The sequence below is a fragment of the Marmota flaviventris genome, chromosome 14 (genome assembly GCF_047511675.1).
Source record: "Marmota flaviventris isolate mMarFla1 chromosome 14, mMarFla1.hap1, whole genome shotgun sequence".
Taxonomy (NCBI): Eukaryota; Metazoa; Chordata; class Mammalia; order Rodentia; family Sciuridae; genus Marmota; species Marmota flaviventris.
In genome coordinates this window covers 58,836,569-58,863,977 of record NC_092511.1, presented here as the reverse complement: position 1 = coordinate 58,863,977, position 27,409 = coordinate 58,836,569, and the positions used below count along the sequence as shown (strand labels likewise).

Below are 27,409 nucleotides of genomic sequence, written 5' to 3'. Positions count from 1 at the left end.
ATGTCCAAAACCCTTGATGCCCTCCAAATGAAGAAGAAAGATGTCTTCAAATTCCTTTTAGCAGAGACCCACTTAGGTGGTACCAATCTTGATTTCCAGATGGAACAGTACATCTACAAAAGGGAAAGCAATGGTATCTATATCATTAATTTGAAGCAGAACTGGGAGAAGCTTCTCCTAACAACTTGTGCCACTGTAGCCACTGAAAGCCCTGCTGAGGTCAGTGTCCTACCCTAGGAATCCTGACCAGTGGCTGTGTTGAAGTTTGCTGCTCCACTAGAGCCACTCCTTTTACTGGCCACTTTACTTCTGGAATCTTCACCAACAAGATCCAGACAACCTTCCAGGAGCCACATCATCTGGTGGTTACTGATCCCAGGTCTGACCACCAGCTTCTTACAGAGGCATTTTATTCAACCTGCCTGCCATCACCATGTGCAACACAGATTCTCCTCTGCACTGTGTGGACATTGCTTTACCATGAGACAACAAGGGAACTCACCCCGTGGGGCTGATGTGGTGAATCTTCCCAGGTGCTGGCCCAGGAAGTTTTGAACACACATGGCATCATCTCCTCTGAACATTCCTTGCAGGTCGTGCCTGATCTTTAATTCTAGAGACACTGAAGAGGCTGCCACTGAAAAGCCCATGACCAAGGAGGCATTTCAGGGTGAAAGAACTGTGCCGGCTCCTGAAGGAACTCGACCTGAGGATGCAGACTGGTCTGCAGATGGGCAAGTGGCCTTTATGTCTATCTAGCAGTTCCCTACTGAAGATGGAGGGCCCAGCTAGCCACTGAAGACTGGTCTGTAGGACCCACTGTTAAGGCCACTGAATGGGCAGGAATAAGAGTGGTTTTGAGCTCTTCTTCCACAGCTCTTAAGCAAAATGGAAATAAAGTTCCTGGAAAACAAACATTAGTTTCAAAAATAATAATACTGGGCCTCCTCCCAACATGTTTTTAGGTCAGAATCCCACTCCAAGAGAGGTAAGCTGAGACGATCAAAGGCTACTGCCCCTATCCAGAGTTCTGCTCTTAAACTAGGGTTGTCTTTCCACAGAAGTGGCCCACTATTCCAAACTTCAACTCTGGAGCAGTGGCTCAGAGATTTTGCTCAGAGGAAGAGGCAGGCTATGAGCAGACAAGTTCTCCTCAGGGGAAATGGCTTAATTTAGAACAGAGTACAAGTTCAAGTTTAGGGGCAGTCTCAGAGACAATAGAGAAATTAGATAAGAAATTAAAAGGAAGCTGACAGTTTCACAAGATCGATAAGCAAAAATGTAGGTCAGCAAATTTGCAAGAGAGAACTAGGGAAAGAGAAAGCCTCCTGGGAACAGCACAAACATCAGGAATTATTCTCAAAAACTATCTCTGCAAAGGAACATAAGTTTAATTCAATCAGACTTGGAGAAATTTATAACTCAGGGCATGGTCAGAAACAACAGGAAAATCAGCATGCAATTAATGAAGGCTTAAAGCTGGATGGGCGTGATGGTGCACATCTGTAATCCCAGCATTCAGGAGGCTGAGTTAGAAAGATCACAAGTTCGAGGCTAGCCTCTGCAACTTAGAGAGGCCCTGTCTCAAAATTAAAATAATAATAAAAAAAGGTCTAGGATGTGGCTCAGTGGTAAAGTACCCCTGGGTTCAGTCCCTAGTACCAAAATAAATAAATAAAAGCTGGATATGATACGATAATGACAGGTGGAGTACAACAGAGAGATCAAGGAAGAATTTGGAAGTCAAAAAGAACACTGAAACAGGAAGATCACAAATGCAAGGCCAGCCTCAGTGATACCCTGTCTCAAACTAAAATTTTTAAAAGGACTGGGGATGTAGCTCAGTGATAGAATGTTTACCCAGCATGAGCAAATAAAGTCCTGGGTTCAATCCCATTAATGGGATTGAGGGGAAAAAAGAGTCCTGATAAAATGCTTATCCCAGGAACCATGTATACATTCTAAGACTTCAGCCTCTGTAGAGCTAAAATAGAGGCTGTGCATTTCAAGGGAAAGGGAAATAGACTTCACTAGAATAGTTCAGCTAAGTCACTAAACAAACAATAACAAAATAAGCCTGGGGAGGGGGAGAGTCAGTATCCAGAGTTGCTGCAATATATTACCCAAGATACTACAGTTTTCAACAACAAACACTGTGAGACACGAAAATAAACCTGTAAAAAGGGTAACCTGTACAGAGGAAAACAGATAGGCAAAAGAAACCCCCTGTGAAGGGGCCCAGATATTGGATTTAACAGGCAAAGACTTCATAGTAGCAATTACAAACACATCGAAAGACCTAAAAGAAACCATGATTAAGTTTTTTACAAAAAAGTACGAGAGTATCAACAAAGAAGGAGAAATGATTTCTGGCTGTACTACCAGAATTTTTCATTTCTCCTCCTCCTCTTCTTCTTCCTCTTCTTCCTCCTCTTCCTCCTCCTCTTCCTCTTCTTCCTCCTCCTCTCCCTCCCCTCCCCCTTCTCCTCCTCCTCCTCCTCCTCCTCCTCCTCTTCTTCTTCTTTTTTAATTGGGGGCTCACTGTGTTCCATGCTGGGCTCCAACTCATGATCCTCTAGTCTCAGCCTCCAAAGTAGCTGGTATTACAGGTATGTGATGCCATGCCTATTTAGTTCAGAATTTCTGATTTAGTATGTCTGGGGAACACAATTTGAGAATTACTGCTGTAGCAAATTTGGACTCTTTTGAACTGCTAAATTAGTAAGCAGCTGTTATTTTTGCCTTCCCAACATTCACCCCTACCCCCTTCTTCCCATAACCAATCCATTTTTCCAGAGGGGAAGGATTTCCAAGTTTAGATATGGCTGAACTGCCAACCTGGAACACATGAGACACATGACTCAGTCCTAACCAATCAGAATATTCTATTCCCATGGCCACAGTAATTGATTCAGAAATAAGAAGGTAACCAATCAGAATGCTTCCTGGGATTTTTCTGCCAGAGTGATCAGAGAAGATACTCTTTCTGCTGAGATTGCTAAGGCTAATAAGATTTGAGTCTTAGGCTTTTGATGGCCCTCATGATTACCAAATTGAGAAAACTTACTAGGAAAGAAGGACCTGGATGACATTTCAGGCTTTACATTCAGCCACGTCCAAAATCAGACTATCCCATACCCTTTCCAGTTCCATGAATCAATAAAATCCTCCTTCCCCTCGCCTTTTTTTGGCAGTGCTAGGGACTGAACTCAGGGCTTCACACATGCCAGACAAATGCTCTACCACTGAGCCATATCTCCAGCCCTAAACTTTTTTTGTTTAAATCAAATTGAACTGAGTATTTGTTATTTGAAAACCAGAATCCTGACAAATTACAAATTGATAACATAAAAGGATTAGAAACGATAAACCATAAAATATGGAGTGTCATGCAGATTCTTCTATGCCCTAGCTATGAAGTAACTAACCTTGGTCTGTGATTACAAAGGAGCTAGTTAAATTATAACTTGGAACACTAACTTTCTACCCACCAAACCTACATTTAAAAAAAATTTATAGTTCTAGATGAACAGCATGCCTTTATTTAATTTATTTTTTTATGTGCTGCTGAGAATCAAATCCAGTGCCTCTCACATGCTAGGCAAGTACTCTGCCACTGAGCTACAGCCCCAGCCCCCAAACCTACATTTTTAAAGGCTTTTAGAAACATTTTAGATGGGAACACATAATTTAAGTTGATCCAGTCACATAAAAGGAAAATCTTGATTCATTTTAATAAAAACCCCCTCCCCCTCTCTATATCAAGAATCACCAAGGAAGTCTATGTCCTTTTTGTCTATTGGCAGCTACCTTGCAACATAAGAAGCCAATCTTAGGAGGAAGCATCTGTTGAGAATAGCAGAACAAAGAAAAGAATAAACTTGGGTCTCTAATGACATAATTGAGGCATTGCTGATCTTGACTAGTCTAAAGCTCACCCTACCTCTGGACTTCCCATTATGGAAGATAATAAATGTATCTGTTTGTATTAGGATTTTCTGCAACTTGTAATAAAAAGTATCCTCACTCAGGTATTGATTATTTTGGACATCTAATTCTCATAAGAAAGTCCAAGTTTCAGTTTAAGTCAGCCTATCTGAAAGCCAACAAGAAAAGACCGTAGGGTCGACACTTCTCAGAAGAGGATATACAATCAATCAACAAATATATGAAAAAATGTTCATCATTACTAGCAATTAGAGAAATGCAAATCAAAACTACTTTAAGATTTCATCTCACTCCAGTCAGAATGGCAGCTATTATGAAGACAAACAACAATAAGTGTTGGCAAGGATGTGGGGGAAAAGGGACACTCATACACTGCTGGTGGGACTACAAACTGGTGCAGCCAATATGGAAAGCAGTATGGAGAATCCTTGGAAAATTGGGAATGGAACCACCATTTGACCCAGCTATCCCTCTCCTGGGGAGTTAAAAAGAGCATACTACAGGGACATAGCCACATCAATGTTTATAGCAGCACAAATCACAATAGCTAAATTGTGGAACCAAACTAGATGCCCTTCAATAGATGAATGGATTAAAAAATGTGGCATATATACACAATGGAATTTTACTCAGCAATAGAAGAGAATAAAATCAGGTCATTTGCAAGTAAATGGATGGAGTTAGAGAAGATAATGCCACGTGAAGTTAGCCAATCCAAAAAAAACAAATGCCAATGTTTTCTCTGATGTAAGGAGGCTGATTCATAGTGGGGTGGGAAGACGGAGCATGGGAGGAATAGACAAACTCTAGATAGGGAAGAGGGGTGGGAGGGGAAGGGAGAGGGCATGGGGTTAAAAATGATGGTGGAATGTGATGATCATTCTTATCCAAAGTATATGTATGAAAATGTACATGTACTTTGTATACAACCAGAGATATGAAAAATTGTGCTCTATATGTGTAATAAGAATTGTAATGCATTCCTCTGCCATATATAAAGAAAAAAATAATAAATATATACTTGAAAAATTCTGCTATTATTTTATTGAATAAATTTTCAGTAAAGTTTTTAAAAAAAAGGCCATAGGGTCTTACAAAGAGATACTTTCATGCCCACAGACTAACACAGATATGAGTCAGATAACCACTAGTTTTGCTTGGCTGCAAAAGTCAAAATTTGTGCCAAACTAAATTAAAGGAGACACCACGGGAAAAAAAATCCAGACCTAGGAAGACTCAAAGAACTAGAATATCCTAAAGAGCAATGGTCCTTCCTGCCCCCTCCAACCGTCCCAAACTACTCTATTCAGATAAAGGTAAATACCACCTGGTAATGAACCATTCCCTGGAAAAGCAGAATGGGGACAAGGGGCAGAAAAGCTATTTCTCCCCAGCTCAAAGATGATCCAAGACATAGGCCAAGACTGAAGTAGTTAAATTAGGAGAAGGAGCTAAACAGAGAACTATTGCAAAGGAACAAAAATGGCACTCATATTCAACATTGATGGGATCACAATCTTTCTAAAAGGCAATTTAGCTTAACAAAACCTTTTTTAAATATCTCTACCCTGGATGTAGTAATTCTATGGCTAGGAATTGAGCCTGAAGAAATGAAGACTTAATTATAGACATGCTCAATGTGATATTTAAAGTGACCAATCATTGGAAACAACTTGCCCCCAAATTGGCAAAGTTATATTTTTAATTTCACAAATACTTATTAGGTGTCTTTTGTATGCCAGGCAATGCCCTCAGCATTGAGGATTCAATAGTAGGCCAAATCAGATATGGTGTGTTGTTTGCAACCAGTACACATCAAGGTAAATGCAAAATCTCAGAGTAAGTATTTGGAAACTTTTATATCACTATGAGAGAGAAGATTTATATCTGTTGTGTCTGATAATAAAAAAATTGAAGCTTATATTTTGGCTTTGTTTTTATTTCATTTTTCTTTTTAAAAATATTTTTAGTTGTATCTGAACACAATACCTTTATTTTGTTCATTTAGTTTTTTAATGTGGTGCTAGGGATCGAATCCAATACCTCACACATGCGAGGCAAGCGTTCTACCACCAAGCCACAATCCCAGTCCTTTATTTCATTTTTCTATTAATTTATTTTTACTATCTTTACAAATGTGACAAAATGTAACAGATTGGAAAATTTTTTAAATAATGGTCCTTCACCACAGATACTTCAAGAGGCATTGCTATAGAGAATTTGAGATGGGGTCCAATGGGGAACACAGAGACCTGTTGGTTGGCCAAAGGTCATATCATAGACTGAAATGTTGGCAGTAAAGACACTAAGAAATGGAAAGACTTGAGAAAAATGGGCAATGAAACTCCTCCCATTACCTGGCCATGCCCACCAAGAGGGCTTGCCAAAGGTTACCAGCTCCTCCAATGACCTGGCTCTGTTAAGGCCATATAAAAGCCAGACCCTCAAGGTGGCCCACCACCATTTTCCCCACAAGATGTGCCCCTCCAGAACTGAACAAAGCATGTCTGGCAATGAGGTTAAAAAAAAAAAAAAGGAAGAAAGAAAAAGAAAATGAGCAATGATCTGGTAATACGATAGACACGGGGGAAGGCAGAAGGGTGCATTAATGATGATTCCTGTGTTTATGCCTTATTTGGTAGACAGATTACTGTGCCGTTCACTTAATAAGGAACATTGGCAGGATGTCAGGTTTGTGATGGAAGAATTTCATAGTTCTCACTTGCTTGGGTACATAGAATTTGAGGTATCTGGATGCCAGCAAGTGGAAATGCTACGTAGTAGGTCTGATATATAGGTTGGGGCTCAGCAGAGTTTTATAAGCTAGACATATCAGTTGTGAGTTGCAGGCATGTTATCTAGCAGTTGAAATTGCAAGCCATCAATACAAATACCTAGGAGATAATACCTGGAAGAGAAGAAGGTCAAGGCCAAATGCTAGGAATAAGCAAAAGCTAATGACTATGAAGAAAAGAGTGAATTTGCAGAAACAACTGAAGATAAACCACAAAATTGGTTTATATCCATACAACAAATATTACTAACATTTTTTAGATTTGTAAGATGACCTGACAAGTTTAAAGTATGTCTCATTTTCAAACAACAATATTGAGACATATATGTACATATATCTCAAAGTACATATCATTAAAAGTATGGCGTTAACAATTAGGGAAATTGAGGGAATTTTCCCCCTTATTTTTATTTCTACTATCTCATTTTTCTACATTACATTTTTTTTCTATGTGGCAAAAGCAAACTTTCAAAAATTTAAGTGTAGTCAAGGAGACAGTTCTTAGATTTTAAATTTTTTCTGAAACAAAGGAAATATAGAAAATAAAATCCCTTAAGTTTTGACCAAAGTATAGCAAAGTCGCAGGGTTGTTAGGATTCTTTGAAAATGCCATCTTTTCAGCATGCTAAATTTTACTTTTTGGGGGTGGGCCCTGCCCCTATCTAAACAATATTATTAGTTCTAAGGAAAGAAACAACCTATAAATTCAGAAAATCAGAAAAGTGTGGAAAGCATTATTACGGAGTAAATGAACCCAGGAAAATGTCCATAACTCACATTACAAAGAACTAGTGCCCTCCTAAAGCACCTATAAATAAATAAGAATAAAAGTAACTCAACAGGAAAGTGGGCAAAGGATAAGAAAAAAAAATGAATCACAAATGGCTATTTAACATCTAAAAAGACACTTCATTTTACTGAGAAGAAAATGTAAACTGAAACTATGTGGAGTTTCCATAGCTTCATATTGGATTAGCACACATCCAAAATTTTGACTATGTTGACAGAGGTGATGACACAGACCTATGATCCATCTATTCTATAAGCTGAGGCAGGAGGATAGCAAATTCAAGGCCAGCCTCAGTAACTCAGCCAGATCCTGTTTCAAGATAAAATTAAAAGGTCTGGGCATAAGCTCAGTGGTACAGCACTTTTCTCACACATTTTAAGCCCTGGGTTTGATTCTCAACGCTACTAGGAAAAAAAAAAAAAAAAAGACTGTTGATTAGAGTATAGGTGATGAGCATTCTCACTGATTCCTATCTGCAGTGTAAATTATAATCTTTCTAACAAAAGCAATTTGGTAATATCAATCAACAAAAACACATACCTAAAATAGCAATTCTAGAGAATCACAGCCTTTGGGACAGGAGTCCCCTGTTTCTCCTTTGCTAGCAAAGCAATAAACCTTTTTCCTTTTACTCAAGACCTTGCCTTTGTTATTGGATTGGCATTGAGGACGAGGACCCAGCATTCGGTTACAAATTTGGCAAGCCAAGCCAGGAGCCAAGAGCAGCCCCTGCTCCAGCTTTCTTGGGCAGGCCTGGCTCTCCAAGGAACCCCAAAATTTCCATGCCAGGGATTCATGGTGCTGGTGAGTTTGTTCAGAGCTGACTATTGGAGAAATTGAGAGACCTGTGAGTTTGCCTCCTGTGAGTAAAGGGAGGAACTGAGGGACCATCCCAGCAGCTCCCAAAGCTCTTTCTGGAAATTCCCACCTTCTCTTTGAACTGCACAAGTTGCTCCATCAGTTGCTCTACTTTGAGAAAAAGGAAACTGAACTGAGGAAATTCACACACCCTTGGCCATTTTGTAAATTCCTCAGTGTGCATGCGGAGACCCTTGATTCCATACACCTAGTTCCTATTTGTGGGAACAGCTGGTCCCTCTTTCTGGGGACATTTGTGGCACCACTGGTTTAAGAGTCACGGTTAAGTGGGACTTAGGGATATGTAGTCCCTTCTGATCTGTTCTAGGTTCTCATCTGTTTGTTGGCCTTGGGCTTGAGAATTCCCTCCACTTATCTGTTTTATTTGTATCTGCTGCTGCCCCTTTTAATACATGGCCAGTACTGCATTGTTTCTACAGATAGTCTCTTGGGAAAAAGTTCTTGGCTGGTCAATTTAAAGGTTCCTATCTATCAGCCATAGTTTTGGCACTTCTTTCTGGTTGTCTGTGTTTCTTTTTGTACAATCTTGCAATTAGAATTGATTTGTCGGAGGTAAAGTGAGTTGAAGAAAGGGCCACCTATAAGACTATCTAAGATAATGTTTTATATGTAAAGATCTGGCTTTTTAATAGCTTTCTAGATTATTGTACAATCTTGTAGTTGTGGTTGGTCAAAGGTAAAGTAAGTAAAAGAAATTTGTACATGCAGGTCTGTCTGTTTTTAAAGGTTCCTATCTGTCAGCCCTGGTTTAGGTGATCCTCTCTCAGCTGTGGGTTTTTTTGTTTTGTTTTGTTTGTTTTTGTTTTGTTTTGTTTTTTATATTTTATTTTTTAGTTTTCGGCGGACACAACATCTTTGTTTGTATGTGGTGCTGAGGATCGAACCCGGGCCACACGCATGCCAGGCGAGCGCGCTACCGCTTGAGCCACATCCCCAGCCCCTTTGTTTTGTTTTGTTTTGTCTGTTACTGGCCTTTAAGACATGGACTATGCTGCATTGATCTTGAGCAGAGAGATCTTGGCTGAACTGGCCACCTATAGGTATAAGCCTAAGAGAAAGATGGTTTGCTGTAATACAATCTGGCCTTTGAATGGTTTTTCTGGATTATTATACAATTCTGACTGATGCTGAAGTTGGTATGTCAGGGGTAAAGTATATGTACGGGCATTTATGCTGTTGCATGATAAGGGGTCTGAACCGTCAGGAACTAAATTGAAGGTGCCAAAAGGCACTGACTGCCTCTTCTGTGTAAGGATAGCAGGAATCCAGAAGAAAGGGTTGAAAAGATTTAAATCTTTTAAACCCAGTGCCGGTATTCCCAGCACTGTTTCTCAGCCTGGCCCCAATCAGCCACAGATCATTTCATTGTGGTCAAGGACACTGGCCCTAAACTGGGGGGGAAAATAATCCCCAAAAAAGCCACCTAGGCTGTAGAAAAATGGGCCAAAGAGGTTCTGGGCTTTGCCCTGCCTTTCAGCCCCTTTTCCCCCTGGGTTGAGGTGGAGGTTGCTGGCCACATGGGATGTGGCAGTAGGTTCCAGCACTGTCAGGTTATGACCTGGGGACAAGAAGTCTCCCCTTTGAAGATCTGACAGGAGACCCTATTTAGCCAGGGAATATTCATCACTGGGGCAAAGCAATTCTTGCTAGAATAGCATCCCATCAAACTAAATGCCTGGGGAAACCCGCAGAATAAATAACCGAATACAGAAAAGAAAAAGGTAGAAAATAAGGCCCACCTGTGTTTTGTAGGCAGCCTCTGAAAGAGGATCTTCAAGGAAGCCTAAAGAAAAGGACGGAAAGGGCCTCCGCCATTGTATATCAATATGCCTAGTGTAAGAAAAAGGCCCCAAAGGAGCCCCTGGGTACAATTGACTGTGGGGAACTCATTTAAAGTTGGTGACATTGTGATAACGATAAGGGAGACAGGTCAGGCTCAAAAATATCCTGTGCTCCAACCCCTTAAATTCAACATTCTGGATTCTAAATTGATTGAGCATCTAACCCCTTAAATTCAAAAGATTAAGACACAGTCTTTGTATGTGCTGGATTGTCCAACTCTCTCCTGGAATAGAATCATCCTGTAAATTAAATGCACAGATAATATTCATAAGGTCTGTTTCAGAATATGAATTTAAGAAAGGGTCCAAAACTAGACAAGATAAAAGAAAGCTACAGGTATGAAAATATATTTTAGTATGAAAAATTAGAAGGTAAAAGAAATGTTTCTGGAGGAGAAAGTATTATCTGGTAAAGTAGTATTCTTAGGCTAAAGTCCAAGATGAAAGTGGGCAAAACTAAGGATGTAAAGAAGTTGTGAATGTTTAAGTCAGTCACAGAAGGTGAGCAGAAGGTAAATTTCAGAAAGTTTGTGTTTGATTAAATTGGCTATAATTAGCAGAGTCAAAGTTATTTGAACTTTAACATACTAATATGAAGCAAAGTCTGAAACATTGATCTGCTCTTATCTATGGATAATTTTATTGTATTTGTCAGGTTTATTACTTGGGGAAATCAAGTCTTAAAGGAATTGAGGTTTGTACCTGTTTTAAAATCTTAAATGATTACTTTGTAACTAAACAAACAATTGTTATTTAGGTTAAAACAATATAGTTGACACCCAAAATATATATGAATAGGATATGTATGCATCTGAGAACTGTCTAAGCCATGTCTAAGTGTTATGTAAAAGCTTAAAATGAAAGTATATATAAGTTTACTAGCAGGATAACCAATAAGTGCTCTTTTTTATACATTGTGTCTGACAAGACCTGTCTTATCTGTTGGCTTTCACTAAGTCGATTTCTGATGATTAACACTGTTTGCTAAAAGTTACAAGAGATTTAAGGCTATTCCTTTGATTTTTTTTAATCCATGCAGACCTGTATTTATTGTTACCATACACTCTAGATTCTAAATTGCACTTTAAAATTTAAGCTTTGGGGCTGGGCTGGGGTTCAGCGGTAGAGCACCTGCCTGGCATGTGTGAGGCCCTGGATTCTATCCTCAGCACTGCATACAAATACATTAAAAAATAATAATAATAAAGGTCTATCAACATCTAAAAAAATTTTTTTTTAAATTTAAGCTTAGATAAATGTAAAGCTTTGGAGAGCACTTTGCCAAGTTGGTGTTCTCCAAAATAAAATTAGGTGTAGCAAAAGTCTCAGGTTTGAAATAAATTTGGTTGGTATTTATTCATATATTTGATGTTTTATAGCTAGATAAAGTAACCTGTTGTAAAAAAGTTATATGTACAATTTTTTGTGTTACTCTGCACACTCGAATTGGAATTTAAAGGTATTTTTAGAAGGTATTAAGGAGAGTCTGATCTGTTTAAAGATGGCATGTTAAAACACAGAATCACCCTGCTACTTTTTCCACAAAAAGAAAGTTAAAGCTCTCTTAGCCTTTCTGTGACTCATGTTTCAGATGTAATGTTGTTTTGTGTTATTTGTGAAGAGTCCTGCCTTACCGTGGTTTTCGCTAAGTCAATTTCTGATGATTAACACTGTTTGCTAAAAGTTCCAAGAGATTTAAGGCTATCCTTTGATTTTTGTTAAGCCTCTGCCTTCCACCTTACTCCATGTTAAAATGGCTCCAAAATAGGCTAGACTTCAGCTCATTTAAAGTTGTGATCAAAAGATTGATTTTGTTGTAAAGATTACTGTGATCTCAAAGAGGGGATATAATATAACATAACTAAGCAAAGATTCAAGATTATAAAAGTCTTTTTTTTTTGGTTCATAGCTATTACACAAACTGAATGTTTTTGCTGTGTTAATTTTGTTTTGTATTTTCCTTATAAACTTTATAACTGTTGCCTGCAGTGTTTTGCAGAGATACTTAAAAAATAAAAAAACACAACCCTGGGTCAATATTTGAGACTAATTTGAGCCATCACCTACAGGGTAGATATTATATAATGCTGACTTCCAATACAAATACTAACCCCAATTAAATGAAACTGGTTTGCTAGGCGTTTGAAACCAAAAACTTGGAGACCAAAGTTAAGGAAGTACAAGGGCCAAGGAAAAGCAGCCAACACTTTGGCCCCTGCCCTCTAAGGTCAGCTGGGACCCAGGGAATGACAGAGACCCCTCTCTGAGCCCTGCAACTCTGATGAGCCACCCAATCTATGGATCAGGAAGATCTAAGAGGATCCCAGAGAATAGGAAGCCAAGCAGTACACATTCTGCAATGAGGAGGGTCACTGGAGATGGAAATGTCCCTAATGCTTCCAAAAGAAGCCATTTATGGTCAGCCAGACCCCAAAAAATCCTGGGAAGTGGCACCACTGGTAGAGGAAAGCTAAAGGAGCCAGGAGGCTTCACACATGTCCCCAAGAGTGATCTCTGAGGACTCTTAGCTGACTCTTAAGAATAGATAGAACAAGGTCAGTTTTGACCAACTTGGTCTTAAATACCTGGCAGGAGAGTGTAGCTCAAGCACAGTCGTATGTGGGTAGACATTTAAAAGGAAAAAACAATATTGTTGTTGTTGTTAATGTAACTTAAGATATACACTTGTGTCAGCCCTACCAACAGTAAGTAAAGCTGGAGGCTATGAAGGAAAGGTTCTTGTGTGAGTGTGCCTAATAATACTAATCACAAGAGTTACAAATTTGTCCTGAATTAATTTGAGTCTGATTTCATAGGCTTACAAATCTTCCTAACCTCTTAGATTGAATTTGAGCCGTTTTTCACTGAGAAGATTATGAGTTACTGTCCTCATAGTTTTTGGAGACTGGCTGAAATAGTAATTGTTTTGTGCTAATTGTTTACAAAAAAGTAATGCTTTGCTGTCTTTATTGTTGGCTTAGCATAATCCCTGCCCTATGTATGCCTTGTCCAGTCACCTGCCATCTGCCACTGTGGACCCCTGGACTGCTCTGAAGCTGAATGCTCTTAACGGTCCATGCCCCACAGGATAGAGAAGAAGGATTTTGGGTTACTTCCCAAAACTTTACCCCCTTTCAGCAGGAAGTAGCTTTGGAGATGTCATCACTCACTTTCCATAGAAATGGAATGTAGAAATTGACAGTGGGGGATTGTAACAAGGGTTCATTTTATGCTTGGACTATATCCCTTTAGCCTTGTTTTTTTTTTTTTTTTTTTCTTTTCCCCAACTTCTTTTCCCTAACCTTCTTCCTGATCTCTTCCCTAATCTTCTCCTTCCTGATCTCTCCCTATTCTCATTTGCTCTGAATTACCCGTATAAAAGCCTCCTGTTCCTGCAGATGAACAGCTCATAGCCTTTGGGACAGGAGTCCCCTATGTTTCTCCTTTGCTAGCAAAGCAATAAACCTTCTTTTTCCTGTTTTCAAAAAAAAAAAAAAAAAGCAATCTATTTCTAGAAACTTATCCAATAGATACACTCATAAAAGCACTATTTATAATTACAAAAAATTAAGAACATCCTAAATTCCACAAACATGAATTAGTTTAACAAACAATTATATACCCAACCAATAAAAATACTATGAAGTTGTACAAATGAGTAAGAAATCAGTTTTGCATAATGGTCAGGACTGATCACTGAGCTATATTTAATGAAAAAAAACAACACACACACACACACACATAAAGAACACTATGGTGGGTGGCTGGAGTATACCCTTTTGTATATACCTTTTTGTTTTGAACTATGTGAATACATTGCCAATTAAAAATTTATTTTTAGGGCTGGGGCTGTAGCTCAGTGGCAGAACACTTGCCTAGCATGTGTGAGGCACTGGATTTGATCCCTAGCACCACATAAAAATAAACAAATAAAATAAAGGCATGCTCTCCATCTACAACTACAAAAATTAAAAAAATAATAATTAAAAAAAAATTTATTTTAAAATAATGACTATAATTAAAGATTCAGTTTCAAACTTATCCTATGTCTGTCTCTCAGACACACACATATAAACAAAATTAAACAAATTACAAATGTCAGGAAAAAAAAGACAAAGATGTCCATTGCGTTATGCTGCCATGACAGATTACCATAAACTGGTGGCTTAAAACAACAGAAATGCATTCTCTTCCATTTCAGAAGACCAGAAGCTGAGAGCAAGATGTTAGCATTGATTCTTTCTGGAAACTCCAAGGCATAGGTGCCATGGTGCTTGCAGGCAATCCTCGGTGTTCCTGAACTGCAGATACACTACTCCAATCTCTGCCTCTACCTTCCCTGTGTGTCTATGTGTCCTTTTTCTTTGCAGTACTGTAGACTGAACCCAGGGGAGCTCTACCACTGAGCTATATCCCAAGCCCTTTTATATTTTGGGACAAGGTCTGGCTTTGTTCCCCAGGCTATCCTGGAACTTACTATCCTTCTGCCTCAGCCTCCTGAGTAGGTGGGATTACAGGCATGAGCCACCATGCCAGGGTTCTGTGTGTTCTTTTCTATCTCTTATCAGGACATTTGCATTGCATTTAGGTCTAGTAGGATCTCATCTCCATCCTTAGTTACAACTGTAAGGCCCTATTTCCAAATAAAGTTATATTCTGAAGTTTTAGGTTAAACTCAAATTGTAGCAATACTATTCAATGCACTGATACCTATAATCACTGGGGTTTTTTTGTATGGTTTTTTTTGTTTGTTTGTTTGTTTGTTTGTTTTGTTTTGTTTTGTTTTTGACATTTCATTGGTGGTCCCAACTATTGAGATAAGACCAAAAAAAAAAAAAGTAAGAGTAAAAAAGACTGAAGATTAGAAACAGAATTGTCTTATTTGCAGATGATTTAACAGTCTGTATAGAAAACACCAGCTGGGCACGGTGGTACATGCCTATAATCCCAAAGGCTCAGGATGCTGAGGCAGGAGGATCACAAGGTCAAAGCCAGCCTCAGCAACTTATGAGGACCTAAGCAACTTGGCAAGACCCTGTCTCTTTTTTAAAATAAAAAGGGCTGGGGATGTGGCTCAGTGTTTAAGCACCCCTGGGTTCAATCCCCAGTACCAAAAAAGAAGAAGAAAATGCCAAAGAACCTACAGATAAATCAGTAGAATAATACAGTTTAATAAAGTATCTGAGTATAAGATCAAATTACCAAGTGAAGTACATTTCTACATACTAACAAAGTCAGAAAATATTAAAACAACTACTTATGGTAGTGATAAAAATTAAGATACCAAGAGCAAATATTTAAAATTATACGCAAGATTCTATATGGAAAACTTTTAAAAACTTTATTTAAACATACTAAAAAGACTTAATAAATATAAGCTATATACTGTGTTTATAGATAAGAAATTTAATATCATAAATACATAAATTCTTCCCAAAATACATTCAAAAGAATTAATAGAATTAAATTGAATAGAATTTCAACCAAAAACCTTTCCTAGTCATACTTTGGAATTTGATAAGATAATTTACCATCTATATGAAAGAATGATGAGCCAATAAAAGGAGGTGGGGGGAAAGGTACACTCATACATTGTTGGTGGGACTGAAAACTGGTGCAACTACTCTGGAAAGCAGTATGGAGATTCCTCAGAAAACTTGGAATAGAACCACCATTTGACCCAGCTATCCTACTTCTCATTCTATATCCAAAGGACTTAAAATCAGCATACTACAATGACGCAGCCACATCAATATTTTCAATAGCTCAACTCAAAATAGCTAAACTATGGAACCAACCTAGGTGCCCTTCAACAAATGAATGGATAAAGAAAACATGGCACATATACACAATGGAATATTACTCAGCCATAAAGAAGAATATTAATTATGGCATTTGCCAGTAAATGGATGGAACTGGAGACTATCATGCTAAGGGAAATAAGCCAATGCCCCAAAACCAAATGTTCCCTCTGATATGCAGATACTAATACACAATAAGGGGAGTGGGGACAGAAGAATAGATGAAGACTGAACAGTGGATTAGACAAAGGAGAATGAAGGAAAGGGAGGGGAGATGAAGACAGGAAAGACAGTAGAATGACTTGGATAAAACTTTCCTATGTTCCTATATGAATGCACCACCAGTGGAACTACACATCATGTACAACCACAAGAATGGGAAGTTATACTCCATGTATGAATAGTCTGTCAAAATACACTCTACTGTCATATAGATCTAAAAAGAACAAATTTTCAAAATACCTTTGGGGGGAAAAAGAATGATGAGCCAATAATAGACAAAAACTCTACTATGGAAGAAGAATTGCCCTACCAGATATCAAGGTTATAATGTAGAAGAAAATATGGCATTGTTCAGAAAAAGACAAAAATGAATGAAAGACAAGAAAGCCCAGAAAAAGATCTAGATTTATGGACACTTGATATATATCAGAGTCAGGATCTTAGCTTAGGCTGCTTAACATAACACCATAGGCTGAGTGGCTTAAATAACAGACAACTTATTACTTAGAGTTCTGCAAGTCAGGGATCAAGGCACTGGCAGATTCAATGTCTGGTGAGGACTCTCTTCCTGGCTTGAAGATTACCACCTTCTTCTGTATCACATGGCAGTAACAGACAGGGCTCTGTTCTCTTCCTCTTCTTCTAAGGGCATGGCAACTCCACCCTTAAGACCTCATCTAGACCTAATTATCTTCTAAAAGTCTCCACCTCCAAAAACCATCACAATAAGGATTAGTGCCTTGACAGATGAATGTGGGGGGAAGGGAGGTCACAAACATTCAGTCCCCAGCAGGCTGGCATTGCAGATCAGCCGAGAAAGAACAGACTTGTCAATGAGTGGTAGAAGTACATTGGCTTTCCATATGAAAAAAAAAAAAAAAACCTGCTTATTAAAAGATAACCCAAAAAATTACAGAAGCAAACTAAAAGGTAAGCCACAAAGTAGAATATTCACCATAGAAGTAATTAATGAAGGGTCTTTTTTTTTTTTTTTTTATAATGATAGCCCTTTATTTTCCCATTAATTATCACTGGCAATTTTAGAAGGTTGAGGAGTTGCCTGTTGGCCGCAGTCTGGCTGGGCACAAATGCCGCAGTCTGGCTGGGCACATAATCACGAGCCACCACACAGCTTGTAGATTCAAACAGCAACTCTTTATTCCCGAACTCACACCAGCCGTCTACAATCACGTTCTGGGGAAATCCAAGTTCTCTGCCCAAATCCACGTTCTCTGCCCAAATCCACCTCCACTGGGCATCTGTCTCCCAAAAAATACTGTCTAAATCCCGTGAGAACTCAAGGGGAACTTAGGCAGCAGGATACGCCCTATTCCCAGGAGGAATAATCTTAAACCTGGAACGCCCTAAACCCAATTATCTTAAACCGGGAACACCCTAATCCGCCTTGGTCCTTGAGCAAGGTCACCTACATTCAATGTCACTGCAAATGTCAGCAACATGGGGTACGCTGGCAAGGAAATTGTCATACCTACTTGGCTAATGGCTCCCAGCATCTCCCCCCTTCTGATTAATTAAACAACAAGCAATGTGGCTTAAGGACCGTGCCTGGTAGGTTGTCCGATTCAACATATGGTTCTTACCCGTCATCGGAAAACTGACCTTTAGGCGTCAGCCTCCTGTCTTAGGTTGATACCACTGCAATTGGATCATACCCGTCACTGACTACCGGTCCAGCATAAGCCATTGGCCCCCAAATTTTAGACCATCACTAGCAGAAGGGAGGAGGATACAGAAATGCCACGACACCAAGCCAATTGACGGCTCCTTGGGAAAAATTGCATCACTGGTGACACCATCAGCAAAGATATGTCAGCACTACCACAATTAACATGGGGTGTGCTGGCAAGGAAATAAAAATTGCATCACTAGTGACACCATCAGCAAAGATATGCCAGCATTACCACAATTCGCTGCACCAAACGATAGTTACATAGTCCAGGCAAGTTCTGCAAGCAGTTCAAAGCGGAGGAATCTATCAATATGTCCATTTCCTCCCAAAATCCGTTTCCTCCCAAAGTTAAGTTGACTCCTTGATTGAGCATTACTTGCTGAGTTAAATTCATTGATGCATCAGTTTATACAGTTTACTGTGATAGCTATCATAGAAGCTGTAGTCTGGTTTTATCTTTGTCTTCACCGGCACTGGGATAAAGATAGGAATTCTGACAATGATGCTAAAAAGACATTATCCTGAAAAGAATTATTAAATATAATGAAAAGGAAAGGTGAAAGTAAACAAACAGATCTATTAACCTACTTTAAAAACAATCCTTAACAGCTGTTTACCTAATTTAAATTAAACCATTTAAATCACGTGAATAAAAATAATAATAATAATTCGGATCCATTTTTTCATGAGCGCTCCTAATATAAGAAATATGGACATACGCACATACAGACATACAACACAAAACACAAGAGTGTACACAAACGTACAACACATAAGAAAATAGTAAAGGCCTTGTAGCTTTACCTAGGTGAAATCTCCATTGCAATGTTTAAAAACTCCACAGTCAAAAAATAAAACTGATCAGAAAAACAGTAACCTACGTTTGTATGAGCTCAAAAAATAAAAATAGAACCTTATGATGTAGAAAAATGCAATAATAAAATAGCTATTGAAAAAAGCATCCTGGTTAATCACTGTCGCAGATGTAAGAATGGCCAAGCTGGAGTTCTGGATATCAGCTGTTATGGATTTGAGTCAAATCATCTTCTTTTCGATCTGTAGAAATTGTTTTAGTTAATCTCTCTGGAATCCAAATCGGCTGCTGTTCTCCCTGTGGAAAAACACAAACAGAGCCCCGACTCCAGACAATCACTAGGTCAGGACCTTTCCATTGTCCTGTTAGAATATCTTTCCAAAGTACTTTAGGCTTATGTACATTTTTTGGATACATGTGCCTTTCCGCAGCACTAAGTCCTGATGAATCCAAATTTTAAAAGTTTAGAGTAAAAAGCATTATTTTAAGTTTATCTTTGGGGGATATATACCCCTTTCCAATTCCCTCTTTTTGCTTTAATAAGTATGTTTTAATAGTTTGATGAGCTCTTTCAACTATGCCTTGTCCCTGTGGATTGTATGGGATTCCTGTTATATGAGTAATACCAAATGATGAGCAAAATTGTTTAAAAGAGGTAGAGGTATAGCCAGGACCATTATCGGTTTTTAACTGTTTAGGAACGCCCACAGTGGCAAAATTTTGTAAGCAATGAGCTATAACATCTTTAGTTTTTTCTCCGGCATGAAGGGAGCCCATCAAAAATCCGGAAGAAGTATCGACTGTAACGTGTAAATATTTTAATTTTCCAAATTCTGGCAAGTGTGTGACGTCCATCTGCCAAATATGGTTAGGTATCAGTCCTCTAGGATTGACTCCAAGATTAACTTGTGGTAAAAATGTCACACAATTTTGACATTGTTTTATTATATGTCTGGCTTGTTCCTTAGTTATTTTAAAACGCTTTTGTAAAGTATTAGCATTAACATGAAACCTTTTATGAAAATTTGTAGCTTCTTCAAATGTAGAGAAAATATGTATGTCATGTGTAGTTTTATCTGCTAAATCATTGCCTAAACTAAGGGCTCCAGGCAATCCTGTATGTGCCCTAATATGTCCTATGAAGAATGGATCTTTTCTGTCCCAGATTAGACTTTGTATAGTGGAAAACAAAGAGAAAACAGTAGAAGAAGGGGAAATCCTACCAGCATCTTCAAGAGATACTATAGCATTAACTACATACTGACTATCAGAAAATAAATTAAATACAGAATCTTTAAACATCAAAAAAGCTTGTAAAACTGCATTAAGCTCTACCTTTTGAGCTGATTGTTTCGGTACTAAAAATGTAAAAGTTTGATCAGGGGTAACTACTGCTGCTGTACCATTATTAGACCCATCAGTGAATATATTTGGAGCATTCATGATAGGTGTTTTTCTTGTCATTTTAGGAAAAACTACAGGATGCTTAGACCAAAAAGACAACAAAGGATTAGATGGTAAATGATTATCAAATGTAACATTAGATTTACACATGATTATTGCCCAAGTATTTAACTCATTAGCTAACTCATCAATTTGATCCATAGTATATGGAGTAATAATTTTATTGGGAGAAATTCCAAACACTCCCTTCGCTGCTTTTATTCCTTTGAGTATTAATTGTCCTACAGCCTCAGGATACCTAGTAAGAATAGTGTTAGGAGAATAAGATAAATGTATCCACAATAATGGACCTTCTTGCCAAAATACTCCTGTAGGAATATTTTTTGTTGGTAGTACAATAAATAATAAAGGCAAACTTATATCAATTCTATCCAAATGCATATTTTGCATATATGTTTCAATAATTTTTAATGCCTTTCTTGCTTTAGGAGTTAACATGTGGGGTGAATTTGGACCTGATGGACCTTTTAGAATATCAAATAAAGGTCCCAACTCTCCTGTTGGTATACCTAGATAAGGCCTTATCCAATTTATGTCTCGCAATAACTTTTGAAAGTCGTTAAGTGATTTGAGTTGATCTACTCGTATTTGAATTTTTGGTGGACGGACCATGGTTGAGGATAATAGAACTCCTAAATAATTAATTGGAAAATTTAATTGTACTTTATCTATTGCTATCTCTAGATTATAATTTTTTAATAAGTTTGTAAGTGTGGCATAACATTCCAGCAATATGTTTTTATCTTTATGTGCCAATAATACATCATCCATATAGTGAAATATTTGTAGTTCAGGATTTTGATTTCTAAGTGGCTGGATTGCTTTGTTAACATATATTTGACACATAGTTGGACTGTTAGCCATCCCTTGAGGGAGTACTTTCCATTCATATCTCTGATCAGGACCTTCATGATTTAATGCAGGGATAGTAAATGCAAAACGTGGACTATCCTCGGGATGAATTGGAATTGAAAAAAAAACAATCTTTAATATCTATAGCTAAAACATGCCAAGTTTTTGGCAAAGCAGACAATTGAGGAATCCCTGATTGAGCAGGTCCCATAATAACCATCTCATTATTAATGGCTCTTAAATCTTGCAATAATCTCCATTTACCAGATTTCTTTTTGATGACAAAAATGGGAGTATTATGGGGAGATATGGAAGGTTGTATATGTCCTTCCACTAATTGTTGTTTGACCAGATCATGGGCTACTTGTATCTTTTCTTTAGTCAGGGGCCACTGAGGAACCCACACTGGTCTTTCTGATTTCCAAGTAATTTTGATTGTCTCAGTGGCCCTTTCTGAAAATCCAACCCATGTCTGTCTGTTCCTTGATCTATTTGTATTGGTGCTGCTATACCTTGCCCTTGTTTTCCTAATCTTTTTTCTTTCCTAAAGCCTTGTCTAGCCCTAGTAGTGGGCGCATTAGGATTGATGTTATTTGTTAACGTCAAACCTAATTGATCTAGGACATCTCGTCCCCATAAATTTATAGGAAGATGATCCAATACATATGGCTGTATAGTTCCTTCACATCCTTCAGGATCCTTCCAATCTAATATCATAGAACTTCTATGGGGATTAGTCGCCACTCCTAGGCCTCGAAGCGTTTGAGTGGCTTGTTGTAATGGCCAATGTTTTGGCCATTCTTGACGAGATATGATGCTAAGGTCAGCTCCTGTGTCCAGTAGTCCATTAAACTCATGACCTTGAATATTTAGTTTTAGCATTGGGCGAGAATCTAAATTTAAAGACAACATAGCCCAATCTACACCTGTGGAGCCTAATCCCCTGGAACCTCTTTCTACACTATGACTAGGAAATTTATTATGTAGGCTGGGTATTATTAACAACTGTGCTATTCTATCTCCAGGTGAAATTACTGATATACCTCTTGGAGAACTAGCTATAATTTTTATTTCACCTACATAATCGGGATCAATTACCCCAGGACTTATCATAAGTCCTTTTAATGTAGATGACCTACGTCCCAGTAATAAGCCTACTGTTCCTTGGGGAAGAGGTCCTTTTACTCCTGTGGGAATGATTTGAACTCCCATCTCTGGAGTTAATACTGCTCTGGCAGAGGCGCAGATGTCCAACCCTGCACTCCCTCGGGTTTGTCTGATGAGGGATTTAATGGACAATGTGTCCTGGGCACTAGCCTGATGGTGTTGCTGGGTTCCTCCACTGCCCCGCAGATTTGTGGTTATGGGCCCCGGGGCATTGGGCCCCCCTGTCCGTTTTTTGGCAATGGAGCCTGATGCCTTTCTCCACGATATCTTGGATAAATACCTGGTCTTTGTCCATTTTTTGATAAGGGAGTACCTTCTATGGTGGTTTGAGAACGGCATTCATTAGCCCAATGTCTCCCTCTACGGCATCGTGGGCAAATACCCGGTATTCTATTCCTTTGATACCTACTTTTGTTAAACCCTCCTCCTATGGGGCAATTCCTTTTAAAATGTCCTGTTTGTTCACAATCATAGCATGTTTTTGGCCTGGCATCTAAAGCCTGTTGTACTGCAGCTGCCAAGACTTGCCCTTGTTCATTAATATCTCTACATAATTTAATATATGTGTTTAAATCTTCATGTCTCCATGGTCTAATAACCTCTCTGCAGCAACGATTTGCTTGGTCATAAGCCAGTTGTTTTATTAATGGCATTGCTTGTTCTGTATCCCCAAAAATTTTGGCAGCCATTTGAATTAGCCTATCTACAAAGTCAGCGTAAGGTTCATTAGCTCTCTGTATTACCTTAGATAGCTGACCTTGTAAATCTCCATGTCCTTGTAAAGTCTTCCATGCCCTAACTGCGTCTGCAGCAATTTGTGCATATATAGCAGGATCATATTCAATTTGTTGCCGTTGACCCTCATAAGGTCCTTTTCCTAACAACATATCTAGATTTCTTTGAGGGTAACCGGCTGCTGCATTTCGCCTAGCTGTCTCCGTGCAAAATTCCTCATTGGCAACCTTCCATAACAAATATTGTCCTCCATTTAGTACAGATTTACACATGCTAGCCCAATCTGCTGGCGTCATGTCCAAGTTAGTAATGGACTCAACCATGCTTACCGTGAAGGGAGCTTGGGGACCATAGGTTGTTACAGCCTCCTTTAACTGCTTCACTGTTTTAAAATCTAAAGCACGGTGAATTCGCTGCCCTCCTGCCTGTTCAAGTACAGGGCATGCTAATCTTTGAGGTCCTGTCTCAGGATCCCATTTATCAACTACAGGGTTTGAGGGCCACTCAGCTGTCTCCATCGGTGGGGCTGTTGGTTGAATTACGCCCTCTTGTGATAAAACGGAGTTACTAACAGCCTCCTGTTGTGGCCTTTTTCCTAACAACCCCTTTTCCTTTACATTTTCTTCCTCTGTCTGACTAGCTCGAGAGACCTTCTCTTTTGCTTGATCTAAAATGTCTTTCTCCATGGTCTGAACCTCTAACAATTTACTTAACATCTTTTCGGTTTGTTTTTTACTAATTTCTAATCTACTATAAAGATAACGCAACCCAATAAGATAACACAAAACAAAACCGAAACTGAATGAAACAAAAACGGAATAAAAAATCGTTGTATCAATTTTCTCTTCCTCAGGGCTGACAAACTTCAAACCTTTAGCCAACCATTTTTCCCAGTTTGCCTGAGAAATTTCTAGGGATAGGCAGCTTGAAACAAAAACAAAATAAATCACAACAGGAACACATTGTTTTTTGAATTGATCACCCATTCTCTCGCCTTCCCTCAGGGGCAAGCAATTTCACTTACCTCCAAGTTTCAGATGTTCCCCGTACGAGCCGCCAAATGCCACAGTCTGGCTGTGCACAAATGCCGCAGTCTGGCTGGGCACATAATCACGAGCCACCACACAGCTTGTAGATTCAAACAGCAACTCTTTATTCCCGAACTCACACCAGCCGTCTACAATCATGTTCTGGGGAAATCCACGTTCTCTGCCCAAATCCACCTCCACTGGGCATCTGTCTCCAAAAAATACTGTCTAAATCCCGTGAAAACTCAAGGGGAACTTAGGCAGCAGGATACGCCCTATTCCCAGGAGGAATAATCTTAAACCTGGAACGCCCTAAACCCAATTATCTTAAACCGGGAACACCCTAATCCGCCTTGGTCCTTGAGCAAGGTCACCTACATTCAATGTCACTGCAAATGTCAGCAACATGGGGTACGCTGGCAAGGAAATTGTCATACCTACTTGGCTAATGGCTCCCAGCACCTGTTGAAAAGTATAATATTCTTTTCTTTCTTGTTCTTTGCTCCTTAGGATTCAATTCAGGAGAAGACCAGTGCTTACTGCACAAGGAGTGAACTCCACTGCCTGAGGGAGGAAGGCCATTTCCTACAGACCTGCTCCTCAGGGAGACAAGGCCAAGGACCTGCCACTACAGTGTCTTGTCAGTACCTTCGGGAGGTGGCCAGGACCCACTTGTGAGTCTCGACAGGGCTTCTGATCTCCTCTTGGAGCTTCAGGAGGGCTCAGGCAGGTCTTCTCTACCTTGGAGAAATTAGCTACGAGTTCAGAACAGGAACTCTCCTTAGGGTCTTGCCCTTACCATGTTCCCCTGTTCTGGATGTTTTTTTTTTTTTTACTGAGTTCCTCAGAAGTAGGCTCTTAGTCCCCAGTCACTGACCAGCTTTCTCCTTGCACTGTCAGAGCTGGCTGTGGAGGAGCAGTACTACCTGCGATGTGTCGGGCAGTTCTGCACCCAGGCAGGGAACGACTGGCACCGCGTGTACCTGGTCCGGAGGCTCTCTAGCCTGCGAGGGATGGAATTTGTGCAGAGCCTCTCAGGCAGGGCCATCGATGCCAGTGGGTGTTTCCCAAGGGAGTCATTGCACAGCAGGTGAGACGCAGGTCCCTGGCAGAGCAGGAAAGCTGTGGGAACCACTCCTCACTCTCCCATCCCTCATAATAGGCAGGACACAGGCAGGTATCTGGTCCTTGGTCTCTGCTTCAGGGTGGGTTTAGGCCACCTGCCATGGGGCAAAGGTAGGTATGGGCATGTTTGTGTGTGCACATTTGGGTATGTTTCTGGTTTGTAGTTCACCTGCATTTTATCAAGGCTTAATTTCTAATTGAATTCTACACTGGAAAAGTGAATGAATGTTTCTTTTAATATTTGCTTCCAGCAAGGTAAAAGGCTACTCAGCTTGCAAGCTGTGTCTTGGGCTCTATGCCAGGCAGAGGTGGGTAAGAATTGAGAGACGGTGCAATGAGTTTGGCTTTCCGGCTTCTCCATTCCCAGTGCTCAGAAATTGTCAAATTCTTACTGTCTTGGGGTTAAAAAATGGCACTGAAACTCCTGGCATCTTTAAGATGACTATCTGGGACTCAAAGATGACATGTTTTTGTCACTTTGCTTGGTGTGTTGCCGTGTATAGAGAAAGCAAGAAGCTCCAGGTTCAGCCTCCCTTCTCCCCAGGCTCTCCATCCCTGTGGAGGCCATGCTCCTGAATACCTCCAGGATTGTCATAGCTGGACCTCGCAGGGAGTTCCAGCTGAGTTGCTTCTCACCTCCAACAGTGTCTGCTATCTTTCTTTGCCTATGGAGAAGGGAGTTTGCAGAACACCCTACCCTGCCCCACCATGACTAACCCTCTTCTCCTGGGCTGCAGAAGGACCACACAGGCCAGATGGACCAATACCTGGTGCATGGGGATGAATACAAGGCACTTTGTGATGCAGTGGGCAAAGCCATGCTTGAGTGCAGGCCTCCAGCCTCGAGACTGCTCTGATGGTAGGATGGGCTCGCAGCTTCTCCCTGATTCCAGGTGGTATCCCTCACACCTGCATCTTCCCTGCATGTTATCAGTTACGAAGTGGAGCAAGACCTGATTCCACTGATTATGTCCGACTGCCAGTATCAAGTGCAGCAAGGTGGGGAGACGTTGCAGGAGTCTGACCTTGCCTGTCTTGTGATCCAACCAGAGGAAAGCATGGTTCCTTGTCAGCACTTTGCAATCAAAGATGGCATTATTCTGTGCTGGTTGACAACATGCCATTGAGTGGTGGATTCTGATGGGCTCATCCAGGTAGACATGATGCTCCTGAAACAGGCGCAAATTCGCACAGCAAGTGAAGATGACCAAGGGAGATGGCATGGAGGCCAGACTAGGGGTGTCTCTCCTACCAGGGACAACAAAGAGTTCCTCCAGATTCAGAATGCTCTTCATAAGCCTATACCCCTATCCCCTCTTGTGTCCCCTTCTTCCTCCGGGAGACGTCTTTTCTGCTGTCCTTTAATAAACTTCTAATTTCTACTCTGGAAAAAAAAAAAAACAGAGACAGGAAACTTTCTGATATTGTCACCGCCAGCCACCAAGGTGACTCTGACAGAAACCACCTGGTACGTTAAGTTCAGTCTTACATCTAATTAAATATCATATTTCAGTATTCCTTGCCCAAATGAGCACTTAAATCCAAGTCCTGCAAATGATCTTCAAATAAGCTTTGTCCTTTCTGCTTGATCTCCCACTAGTGACTTTGTTTGGGGGACTCATAATTCTCTTATGTTGGTCATGTTTCTAACATGACCCCAAAAGTCATAGATCCCGCTCTAGAGAGTGAGAACAGCTTTGCTTTATTTTGGGGGAAAAATAGTACATATTGCACTGTGAAAATTTAGAAAGCCATTCAACCTGGATGGAGGTGTAGCTCCTGTGCTCAGTGTAGAGTACTTGCTTGGTATGTGCAAGGTCCTGGATTCACAATCTCCAGCAGCCCCCTAACCCATGATAAGTATCTCTGATTTGTGTTTCTTGGACAAATCAATGATATCCACTCCATTATAATAGAGATTTTTCAAAACACTTGTGGAAGCTTTTATGTGGCAACACCATTGATTTTCCACATCCAGGAATTCCTCCAAAGTGGGCTGGGGTTTTTCGCCACCATTTCCTGTGTTCAGCGCACCTTTGGATTCCATGCCCCAGATCCCCCAGTCGTGAAGGCAGGCTCACCTCTGCAGCAAGAGCGATCCATGTCGGCGCCCTAGGTTCCCAGGAGACACTGCTGTGCAGAAGCAAGAAGTGGAGAGAAGGCAGAGGATGCCCAGGTCTTGGGGCCACTGGGCACCACTGGCCTCATCTGGGCACTGCTCCTGTGGCTCTAGGCTCTGCAGGCCACAGCGTACCTCCT

The 27,409-nt window shown here is 39.9% G+C and overlaps 1 pseudogene; it reads left to right on the top strand.

Annotated features, from left to right (window-relative positions):
* On the top strand, positions 1-26,277 carry LOC114091964 (small ribosomal subunit protein uS2-like; annotated as a pseudogene).
* The last annotated feature ends 1,132 nt before the right edge of the window (positions 26,278-27,409 follow it).